Raw genomic sequence first — 11,536 nt, 5'->3', positions numbered from 1 at the left:
GAAATTGCATCTGTATGGGATAAGTTACTACAAAACCTACAAAATGATATTGATGTCTTGAAGAATCAGTACTGCCAAGACCATTACAATGATTCCACCGGCAACAGTAATAATTTCGATGTGAATGATGGCCCACCTACGGAAAAATTTTTCTGTTGTTATTGTAGAGTGAATGATGAGAATGTAGTCACACATAATGAGACGGATAGACCACCCAAAAAGCGACGTTTACTCCACAATTTCTGCTGTCAGCAATAAAAGACGTGAAACAGAGAAAATTCATCAAACATGTCAGGTTCGTTTTCATTGTCGGGATACTCTAAAGAGTTGAGCGCAAACTTCTACCCACCCATAGAGTTGGATACCGGTAGTAATTATGGTTTGGAATTACAGTTTCTATTCCTACAACTCCATATTCAATGTAGATGTGATCAATATCGTTATCCGCTATTCTACAGAAGCGAACTCACCCCCGACCATTATAAAATTCCACCTGGGGTATATGAAATTGATGAAATCAATAAGGTGATTCAAAAATCAAATAAATTCAAAGAAATACAACCGGAAAATGGAGCTGAGGAGAATATTGATGGAGTATTTTTCCTGCATGCAAACAATACTACTCTGAAATGTGAAATGCGGTCTAAATACTACATCCATCTCAAACATGAAAACACTATTGCTGAACTCTTAGGGTTCGAAGCCGATGTGTTTGGCATCGATGAAACTCATGAATCAACATTGCCCGTAAACATCAATGAGGTTAGAATTATTCGTGTGGATTGTAATGTCACAGCTGGAGCATATTCAAATGGTGATGAAATCCATAGCATCTTTGAATTTGATATTGATGTAGATCCCGGTTACAAACTCTCCAAGGAACCGCAAAATATTATTTATATGCCAATCCAACCTGGCGGTCGTCAGTACCTCGACAATATCACTCTATGCATATTGGATGATAATGGTAATCTGATCAATTTCTTATATATTGATTCACAATATCGACGACTCTCCTTGGTGTATCATAAAAAATGGAAAAAGAAAGCATCGATAAGTTTGGACACAGAAGTGAGACTGTTCAAATATTGTTTTACGAGGACAACCTGGAGTTGGCTTCAAATCGACTTCCGATGGAAACTTTGATATGGAACATGAACGCTTAAAAAACATAGCAGAACCTGGATTGTGGATTGTGTCAATCGTGAGTTTGTTCGTTTTTACATCTCAAAGATGAAAGGAGAATTAGATTCTGATAAAATTAATTTGAGATTAGATGGAGTAGAGAAACATTCCGCATAAGTCAGAGGAGATCTCATTACGCTTGGACTGAAATTAGTGGAATTTGTGAGAAAGTGTGAGCATATAGAAAATAATATCAAATCGATGCAATCTGATTAAAAAAAAACCCTCGATAAGCATTTGAACAATTGAGCAAAATCGATGGTGACCGATGATCAATTTCATCTGTGAAAAAAAATCAGTATAAAAGTAGAGCTGATGGAATTGTAACTCAGTATTTATTACCTTCTAACGCTAAGCAGATGATAATAAATAATGAAGCTATAAACTCTACGATTATTGTTTCTGAAAAAAATGGGGTTGTGCTTCAATAGCCAGCGATTTCAGCAGCGGCGTCACTTGAATCAGCATAATGCGTTTGGTGGCGACTATGATCATGTCCATTTGAAGAAGAGGAAATCTGAAAGTCGATTCATTCCACGTATGTCTGCCAAACGGTCAAGATATAGAACAAGCGCTAGTGGTCTGAACTTTCTCAAATCCATTGGCTTGAAGGTGCTATATAAAAAATAGTAATAACATGGCGACCATTACCACAAGCGAAAAATTGGAGGTATTCGAAGAGCCCCTGTTCGACCATTCCCTCATTAGCCTTCATGAGCACACATATAAGCCATATGGTTCACCATATTACAAAAATTTAGATGAAATAAGAATTCCAATCAATTTTCAAGATCTCATACTCGATATTGCAGATAGTTACATATATATCGAGGGGAAGTTCATACAATCTGATGCCACGAAGTAGTGGTACCTATCCAATAACGCCCTCGCCTTCCTCTTTGAAGAAATTCGCTATGAAATGGGTGGAGAGCAAGTGGCCGTTGTTCGAAAACCCGGCATAACTACCACAATGAAAACGATGATATCATTTGGACAAACACATGCAAATTCACTGCTACCAATAGGATGGGGTCTTGATGTGAATAAACAAGATATATTGGATTTTGTCAGCAATGTATTCAGCGGTAAATTACCCTTGAAGTATCTCATGGGTTTTGCATAGGATTACAATAAGTGGATACTGAATGTAAAACCGGAACTCATTTTGATTATAGCAAGATCATTCAAAAATTCATTCATCGGGGAAGTTGATGCATATTTGGAAATCAATAAAATAGAATGGAGAATCAGACACATTGTGCCGGAAGATCGACAGAAACTGAAGTTATTGAATCGCATCAATAAAAATGGTAATGATGCTGAAGGGAAGGTGGTTTATCGTATGTGGGACCTTTATGAATTACCCATATTTTGTGACTCATCCTCAGATATATGGGCTGTGAAGACGACCAACAGTTCAGAAATACCTCGATACATCATCATCGGCTTTCAAAACACCGACCATTCCAAAAATATATCAAATGATGTAATGAAATTTATACATGTGAATATTAATAATATTAGACTATCTCTGAACTCTGAAGTATACCCATATGGGCGTTGGAATCTGGATTTCGATAAGAAGTTAGACTCATCAGCCTATTATGCATATGAAAATTTCCAACGCAGCTGGTATGATAAAGCTATGAGTGAACCGATGATGTATATTGGCAGCTTCCGCAACAACCCATCATTCATCATCGACTGCTCCCATCAACCTGAAGCTGTGAAGTCATCCACTGTCGACATCAAAATTGAATTCGAAACACGCAAGGGAAAGTTTCCAGCAAACACCAAAGTATATGCATCCTTCACAATGCTGTTTTATCTTATAATGCTCTTAATGGCTCTGTTCATACTGGATTGTAATGAAATTGACATGTAATTCACCATGAAATATTTGATGAATAATAAAACACTCAATAATTCTTTCCTGCCTTTCATTCATCGAACAATTAGATATAGACGAATATGAATTGAAACATACTTTGATTATCACATATACAACAGATTTCAAATATTCCAAACACCATCATGTAATGATTCTTCTAGTTGTGGGCTGGGACTCCGTGGTTTCAATTGATATTTCTCTATGATATTCTGCGGTAGGGTAAGTCTGATTCAATTATCAGCTCACAGAACTCGTCCAAATTTCTGCGTCCATACGAATATTTATGACACAATGCCACACACAGTTCATACTTCCCACTAAGCTCCAAAAATTTTCGCACTTTCTTAGCATCATAACATACACTCAAATCATAATTTGATGATTGTAGAGCGTCAAAACTTAGATCAGCCAATTCCCAAGTCATTTTTCTTATGGTAGAATCCAAATCCACTGCTTTCGGTCACTCTTGTGCTGAATATTGCATCCATATATTTGTAGGATGGAGGGCTCTGAAAATACACGAATTTCATTCATTAGTTTGGAAATTATATTGTGAAAAAATTGAAATACTCACTTGAAATTTGACTATGTCTATGAAATGAGCAAGTTGATACATATTTTATATTATTCTACCATATTTTCCCTATTCACAAAAAAAGATTGTAGTTATACTCTCAAAACTTTTAATCCAAAATATTGAATTTCATCAATGATCGGGTTTTAGCACCAGGACAATCCTGTGAACTTTGACCCATATAAGTAAGTGCGAATGAAATCTTCTGTGAATTGCTCTGTGACACGTTTTGGAAGCCACACTTTGAAAGAGGTATTACTTTCCTCATCCAATAAAACTACCTGAATGGATTTACCATATTGTGTGGAATACATTGTCATTTTTTCAATTTCATATTCTTTATCAATAATCAGAGCCGTTATGGGTTTCTGCTCCAAAGCTTCACTTTGTTGAATTATAGCAAAATTAACTTTTTAAATGTCAAATTTCAAATCATCTATATTCAAAAATATAGTGAAATTACGGTTCAAAAATATAAAATATGTTCACCTTTGTGACGATGATGTTCACTTCTTGGATTGGAAAGTATCCGCTGCTGTCGTCGCCACAACTAACCAAATACTCACTAACTATTCAATTACGTTAGGTAGTCTGAACTGAAGAAAATATATGAAACACTAAGCTTGTATAGAAAATCACCGAAAAGAGGTGTTTGAGGTTCTGCATAGATGACAGTCGTATTTCGAGGTCATAGCAGAAGTCCAAGGCCATGTTTCGTTGACAGAGTGGATGAGAGCAAGATCATATGATGTGACATCAATCAAGGTCAAACATAGAGGTCACGTATCGAGCAATGTTGAATCTCAAGGTCAAACCGCATGTTTGATGACATATTGAACGTGTATAGATCAAGGTGGTGAGGTATCTTCCGAGGTCACACTTCAAGGTCTTCAACTGGGGGGCAGATCCAAATCTCAAGGTCAACACCCATGTTCGAGGTCCTATCGCCTGACACGTTCCTCTAGGTCGTCATTCAAGGTCGAGATCAATTGGTGGGGGGAAGTCCTCAAGCGGCCTTAGCATTTTACTACTGTATATTGGAAGATATGTTTTTAATTTTTTTTTCCATTGTACATTTCAACAAGTAAAATATTTGATAATGAATAAATAAATAAATATGAAATGGGTAGGACCCAACAGCCCTCTCGCAATTGAAAAATAAAGTTCATAAGGATATGCCAACAAATAGAAAATCTCCGTGCAAAAATTCTACGAGCTTGTAGAGAAATCAAACCTAGAGATTTGAGAAGAGTTGGGAGAAATAATAGAAAGCGCATAAAAAAAGGTGTTCACTTGGAAAAAAGTTTTACAGAAGGTACAAAAATATAAAATTTCCAACGATTAAATCAATTGAAAATTGCTTGTTTTGTTTTTTAATTAAAAACGTGCTTTTGAAAGTAATACTTCGAAAGAGTTTCGAACAAGGTAGGTACATGAAACTTGACGCCACAAAAAACATTTGTCTTTTTCACAATAATGGAAAAATTTGAATCTGGTTGAACATTAACCAATTCTAAAACCTTACTGATATCATGTTTTCATTCATTTTACAAAATTATCATTTTCTCTCCCATTGAATTGACGGGAAGAAATAACTTTTCTGACACTAAAATGAAAAATTATTTATTTATGTGATAACAAAAGTCAAGTTTCTCTCAAACAATTGATTTTTCATGTAAAAATTCTGGACTGGAATTTTTTGAGAAAGAAAGTGTATTCGTAGTAAGTTGATAGTCCTGATCACAAATCTGAAGGAATTTTGAACCTATTTTGTTCCCTAGCATACCGTAAAAATTGGTTGTTCCATCGCGAGTGGCGGGCAGTGTATATCACTTTGCCCAACCTGATTCAGGTGGTTGGTATATTTTGAGTATTTTCGTTAGTTCTGAGAGTTTCATCATTCTACTTCAATTATTACTAAAGATACGGGTGTGTTTCCATGAGAAGTGAGACACATTGTATGTGTCAAAAAGTAAGACCTCGTTAGTCCTTAGCTCGCACAAGTTTCGACTGTTTAGAGTTGGCATCTGTAGGGGGGCGACTGCTGGTTAACGGAAAAAAAGATTTGTCAACAGATATCCAGATGTATTTGAATATGCTGAAAAATGATTATTTCGACCCTCTACCAAAATAGTCAATGAAAATCCTCATGAACTACACGACGATAGAGTTGCATCACAGTACTCTAGACAAAAAAAGGGTGTCCAGACAATGATTTTCATGGTCATATGATTGATCGTCAAAATCCTGACCACCCACGAAAAACCCAGAGAGGAAAATTCATTCCACTACATTGCGAGAATAGGTGGAGATATTTCATCAATAATTATCAGATTCATCCGAAAGTGATTGAAAGCAAAATTTTAAAAATAATGAGTTTGCACGCACTTTAATGTGTTGAGCTTGGTGAACAAAGGATTAGAACAAATTTATTTCAATTTCGTTCAAATACTGGCTATAGTGAATTCAATGGTTGTGAAACTCTATGAAATATGTCAGCTGTTTCACTTCTCCATTGTTTTTATGTATTCAGAGAAATACTCACTATAGCCATGTCATAACTGTGATTTACATGATGTTTAGGGTAAAACTAAAACTACATAAGCATTGTTTTTTTTTTCTGGACAACAATGAAACTCAACAGAGAATATCTCATGATGCATAAATAATTACTCGTTTTGTTCAACACATGAAAAATACTTTCAGTAGTTTGGAAGGACAGTACTAACAATTATATTTGTATTTTTATAAACTCGATTGCTCACCCCGTAAACCTTCCTCTTATATACGTTGAGAAAACCTGTGATTCTTGTTTTGAAAATTATGGACAACATCGTAGGGACGTGTCCATGAAACTTTTTTGTTGGGGCGATAAGTTTCAGTTTTCGACGTTGTATGAACATAACCTAACCTTAACCTAACCTAACCTAACCTAACCTAATCTAACCTAACCTAACCCTAACCTTACCTAACCTTGCAATACCAACAACCAACGAATATCATCTGAAAATTACCTTCTACGACCTATCTATTACGGAGTTAACACTGAATAACCTGGACCGCAGACCGTTATAACAAATAAAAGCCAAACAAAAATGTCTTTTTGAAAATAGAAATAGCATGTACTTGATTGAATTTTGGCTATATTCAAACATATATAACAAGTATCACAGTATGGAATATTTTTAAGTAGATGGAATATGAAACATAATAAATATATGACTTGGTGATTTTCATCACGGACTTGGTATTCAATGGTATTTACTAATGCAATATTTTTGAGATTTGACATACAACCCAATATAAAGATCTTTCAGACTACGTACATAAACACATAATATATGAGTTGCTTTATAAGAAAACAAAATGGATGGACTTCTTCATTTTTGGACTTTAAAAGGACATCCAATGAATATTGATGGAATGTTCATTATTTGGCAACACAAACATGATCATTGGATGGACATCTATAAGAAGTCCATTCGAGTCAATCATTCATAAAAAGAAAGGATATCTATGGAAAATTCATTATCGATCTATAATAATGGGACCTAAACTGTACAATTGATGGATGTTTTCTAATCATGGTTAATTCGCAAGTTGTTCACTACAGGATTAGAAATTGAGTAAGATTTTTTCCATATCGCATTGATTTTTCCAAATAACAATGAGAAATAGTTTCTCCGTTTATGTTCACAAATATGTTGGCATCCAGTACCGAGTCAATCCATTTTTTTCTGTTAGTTATTCACTGCACTACCAGAACAGTCTTGATGACACTCGTGATTTCACCATTACCACCGTGTGAGTCCTAGCTGCTATTGATCTATTCGTTTTGTTTATGTCTCGAAATAATTCTCTGGGCATTGAAAAACTACAAGAAATCAAGTCTGGAAAAAATTTCTAACATCACGTTATATTTCATGTCTTATCTCATTTTCACCAGATGTTTCAACCCAACATTTTCTGGGGATGATTTTTCATTAAACACTTGTAATTTACCGTGAAATTTGTATTGAAGTGTTTGACAATGCCGAACGTTTCGCAAAATAACGTCATTTGATTCTTCATACATCCTGAAATGTATGTTCTGCTTGATTTTTCACGTTTTGACATCTTCGTTATAATAAGATATTGAGTATTAAATTCTGGAAATTTTGTTCTGCTGCTTTTGGTTTGATTTGAAAATTCAATCAATAGCCAGTATATATTGAATTTGCCTATACATATCCTAGTAAACACAACGACATCCGATGGATGTCCGATGACCATTTTTGGAAATGAAATTTGAAATCAACATCTCAACTGAACGATATGAAAGTGAAAAAATAAAATAGCGAGTGAAATCTATCAGCCTATCAATGGCAAACTCAAACCCTAACAGAAATAGAGATATGGACATGAAATCTTCGAATCATGATCAAATAAATCTCTGAAATATCAGTTAATCACACTTCAAATTTCACAAAGGGTGTCAGTGAGGATTTGAACCCCAACAATTATGATTTATGATAGTTTTGCAAATTAGAATAAACGATAATGGTGTAACGGTACCAATTTGTTCCACAAGGTATAATCATTCGTAAATAACAATTTTCAAGCACCCGTAGGTCCCTCTCTCCTTTTTCGTTTGTAAACTGGGGGGCCGTGAGATTACAGATTTGAACTATTGTTGTTTACTTTCATTAAATTAATAGACAGTACCTTTCCAATTGTTATTGAAGTACTTTCAATGTAGATGGAGTGTGATGTACCACCCTGCTCCAATCTTTAAATATCCCTTCCAAACTCTTTTTAAGTATATTTCGGCATCCTATTGGCGAAATCTTGCACATTTTAAGTTTTTTGTAGAACCGATCCCTATGAAAATATATTTTCATACCTGCAACACACCTAGTAGTCAAGGTCATAATTAACGATCAACTACCGTATCCCTGAAGGAATGTTGATATTTCATTTCATTTTATATTTTGAATATCTTAGCGGAATTGTCTCTGAGAGGAAATATTTCCCATAGTATTCATCCCTGCTTTTACAATCGTTCAGTAGATTGTTCCAGTTTGGAAAATTCATTTAAGTGATTTGGATATTCTGAAACAGTTCTATTCGATTGCCCATTGGTTCATCACACCTGTCTATGACGTATGGTCATGCGCTGGAATTCATATTATTCCGTTTCAATATGATGATCCTACGGATTCCATTTTTGAGGTTGCTTTGTGAATGTTCGAAGAAGACCCGCCTGGAAAATTTGTTTATAGAAACATCTTTTTGAGGATTATTTCCGAGGGTCTTCACTTAGTGAAAACACTGCCTAGTTTTGCTTGCTTGGGTATAGCATTTGATGTAAATTGGCCTTTCACTCTCTTTGGAGGATAAAAGAACTTCACGTAAGTGGCACCTAATTTTCCCCGACTTTTCAGCATCGCCATTTTGGACCTTCAACTTATGTACTTTTCCTTCCTCTTAAAGGACCTGTTATCGTTTTATAACTTTCTTCAGTTGGTTTTCACCATACAATCGGTTGATTTACTGGAAAAATTGAAGACATTGCCCAAAAAATTGTGAAATAAAATTCCGATTGGGATTTTTGGAAAACCCTTCCGAAACTTGAAGGTAGGTTTCATTATGGTTCTTCCTTCTGTATATACCATAATGAACGTATACTTGTTTGACTTTCACGAGCTTGTGGTAAATTTATTTTCTTCATTTTTACATGCGAAAATAATCACAAGGGTTATATATTTTTTTTAATGAATCGGAAACAATTCATTCGGGTTATTCGTAATTTTGAAATGAATTCGGTTAGTGGGTTGAAATTTCAATTAATATATATGTTAGAATTTTTGTTTGATAGGGAGAGGTTGCTAATTAATTTCGGAGGAAATTATTTTCCATCAAAAGGTGAATTTTATTTATCAGAAATGGTAGCTAAGAAGTTGATTTGTAAAAAATTAATTTCACGATTTCTGCAGTCCTCCGAATGTTTTTTGAATTGGTTTTTGTTTCATTCGTTATCGGCATAGATTTTGTCCCAACCTTCCGATCGAAATCACTAGGGAAATATGTATCAGGTTTCTTAAATTCTCATCATATTTACCGTTCAGGGAAAACATTCGACCGGTAATTTAATTGAATAGTTTATTTTTTTTACATGGAACTTCATCCGATAATATTTATTTTAGAATCTAGGGAAGGAAGGTGAACAATATTGGCGACAATTAATGTTTTCTTTCCTCAGTTTTTCAGCTTATATCGGTAAGCTGAAATGTGTTGTTTTTTTACACATTATTCATTCATTCATTCATTCATTATTATTTATGATTATTCAGCTTTATTTTCATTATTGAGTTTAGTTACGTTGAAATTACTTGAATGAGTAGTTTTGTTGAATATTTCACGGTGAGGTTGCCAGATTTCATGAAAAGCACAGAATTTCGTAAAATAAAAATAAAAGGAACATCGAATTTTTTTAAAAGAATTGAATCACCACTTCTGTTGTCCTGGTGGAAAAAAAAACAATTCATTATGTTTATATTATTTTGTAATGGTTTATTGGAAAAAAAAATACATGCAGCGATTATTTTTAACGGCCAGTGGAAGTTTTTTTTGTATCTAAATGCATTTGGTTTTATTCAAATGGGAGAAATTCTAATTCTTTGAATTCTTCCTAGGGTTTTATGGGGCAGTGCGGAAGCTGCATTTTTCTTTCATTTGAAACATCCGTTAGCCGGATCTAAATGGGAGCTGTTCACTCAATAGTGGGGAGAATTATAGAAGAACGACTTTTTTTCCCTCAATTCAGTGGAGTCAGGGGCTTCAACCCTGAGTTTGGCACTTCAGGATATATCAAGCCACGCAAGTAGACAGTGAATGATTCGTCGCTTTTTTTTAAAAATATTTCTTTTCTCGCCACTTGCCATAATACCTTTATATATATACAATATATTGTACAAAGGGGTAGAAATTAGTTTCATACTGATGATTTTATTTTGTTTGACATACGTGATACGCGCCTTTCGCTCTGGATCCAAAGCTAGCGGCTGTTTAATTTTGGGGTTATTTATGGTTTCTTTTGGTTATCTTGAAACCTACATTAATTTCTACCACAATTGATTGTGACTAATAATATTTCAACTCCAAATACAAATTGTATGTACATAAATATTATTTATTGATATGAATTTATATACTGAAAAATAATATGATGTTTTCGTGAAGTATTCATAATAAACCAGATCATTATGTAATTTTCTTCCTTATTGATGATAATTCAGTCCATTATGCCAATTTTTTGTGACAGATGTACTTAAGTTCATTTGGTAATTTAGGAACAGGGTTCAAACAAGCATTTGGAAGGGGTAAATTACCTGGCGTCCACAATTAAAATTTAACTTGCATATTTCCCCCCACTCCCGTCTTCACTCAATCAGCCGGAGCCGAATTCTTGGGCTGTCGTAGTGACTACCCAACACCGTAGCGTGATCGAGCGTTACAATGGCACGGCACTGAGTCCTCCATCACACATTGCAAAATTTAAAATGTGATCAACTGATATTACAACGATTTATTTCATCATGATTCAAAGATTTTATGTATATGTATCAAAATCTGTTGGTGCATTGAGGTTCAACTCAGTACACCTCGATCTCAACTGTGTAAGAACTCTTTCATCTGAAGAACTACGTTCATGTGGAATAAACTTCCTGAGAACGTTTTTCCGAATTGATTCAATTTCCAGCGATTGAAATCTAATGTAAATCGCCACTGTCGTACAGGTACCGCTCTGAGAGTGCCTTTTCCTATAGTGCTTGTGTTTTGTCCTTAAAAAAATATCACTTGCTCTTTCATTTCTTCCCTATCATATCAATTGTGACATATAATTC

General features: G+C 34.6%; 1 long non-coding RNA gene across 1 annotated transcript; it reads left to right on the top strand.

The window, feature by feature from the left end:
* Window positions 1-8,862: 8,862 nt before the first annotated feature.
* LOC141483504 (uncharacterized) lies at window positions 8,863-10,949 on the top strand. Its single transcript, XR_012466130.1, has 3 exons — window positions 8,863-9,040; window positions 9,123-9,266; window positions 10,325-10,949. It is a non-coding gene; the product is annotated as an uncharacterized lncRNA (long non-coding RNA).
* The last annotated feature ends 587 nt before the right edge of the window (window positions 10,950-11,536 follow it).

This window comes from Leptinotarsa decemlineata, unplaced genomic scaffold (assembly GCF_025532065.1).
Source record: "Leptinotarsa decemlineata unplaced genomic scaffold, Ldec_3_MD MMD2_tig00003557_RagTag_RagTag, whole genome shotgun sequence".
In the NCBI taxonomy this organism is placed as follows: Eukaryota; Metazoa; Arthropoda; class Insecta; order Coleoptera; family Chrysomelidae; genus Leptinotarsa; species Leptinotarsa decemlineata.
Note: the sequence above shows the minus strand (reverse complement) of the source record. Positions and strands in the feature narration are given on the sequence as shown.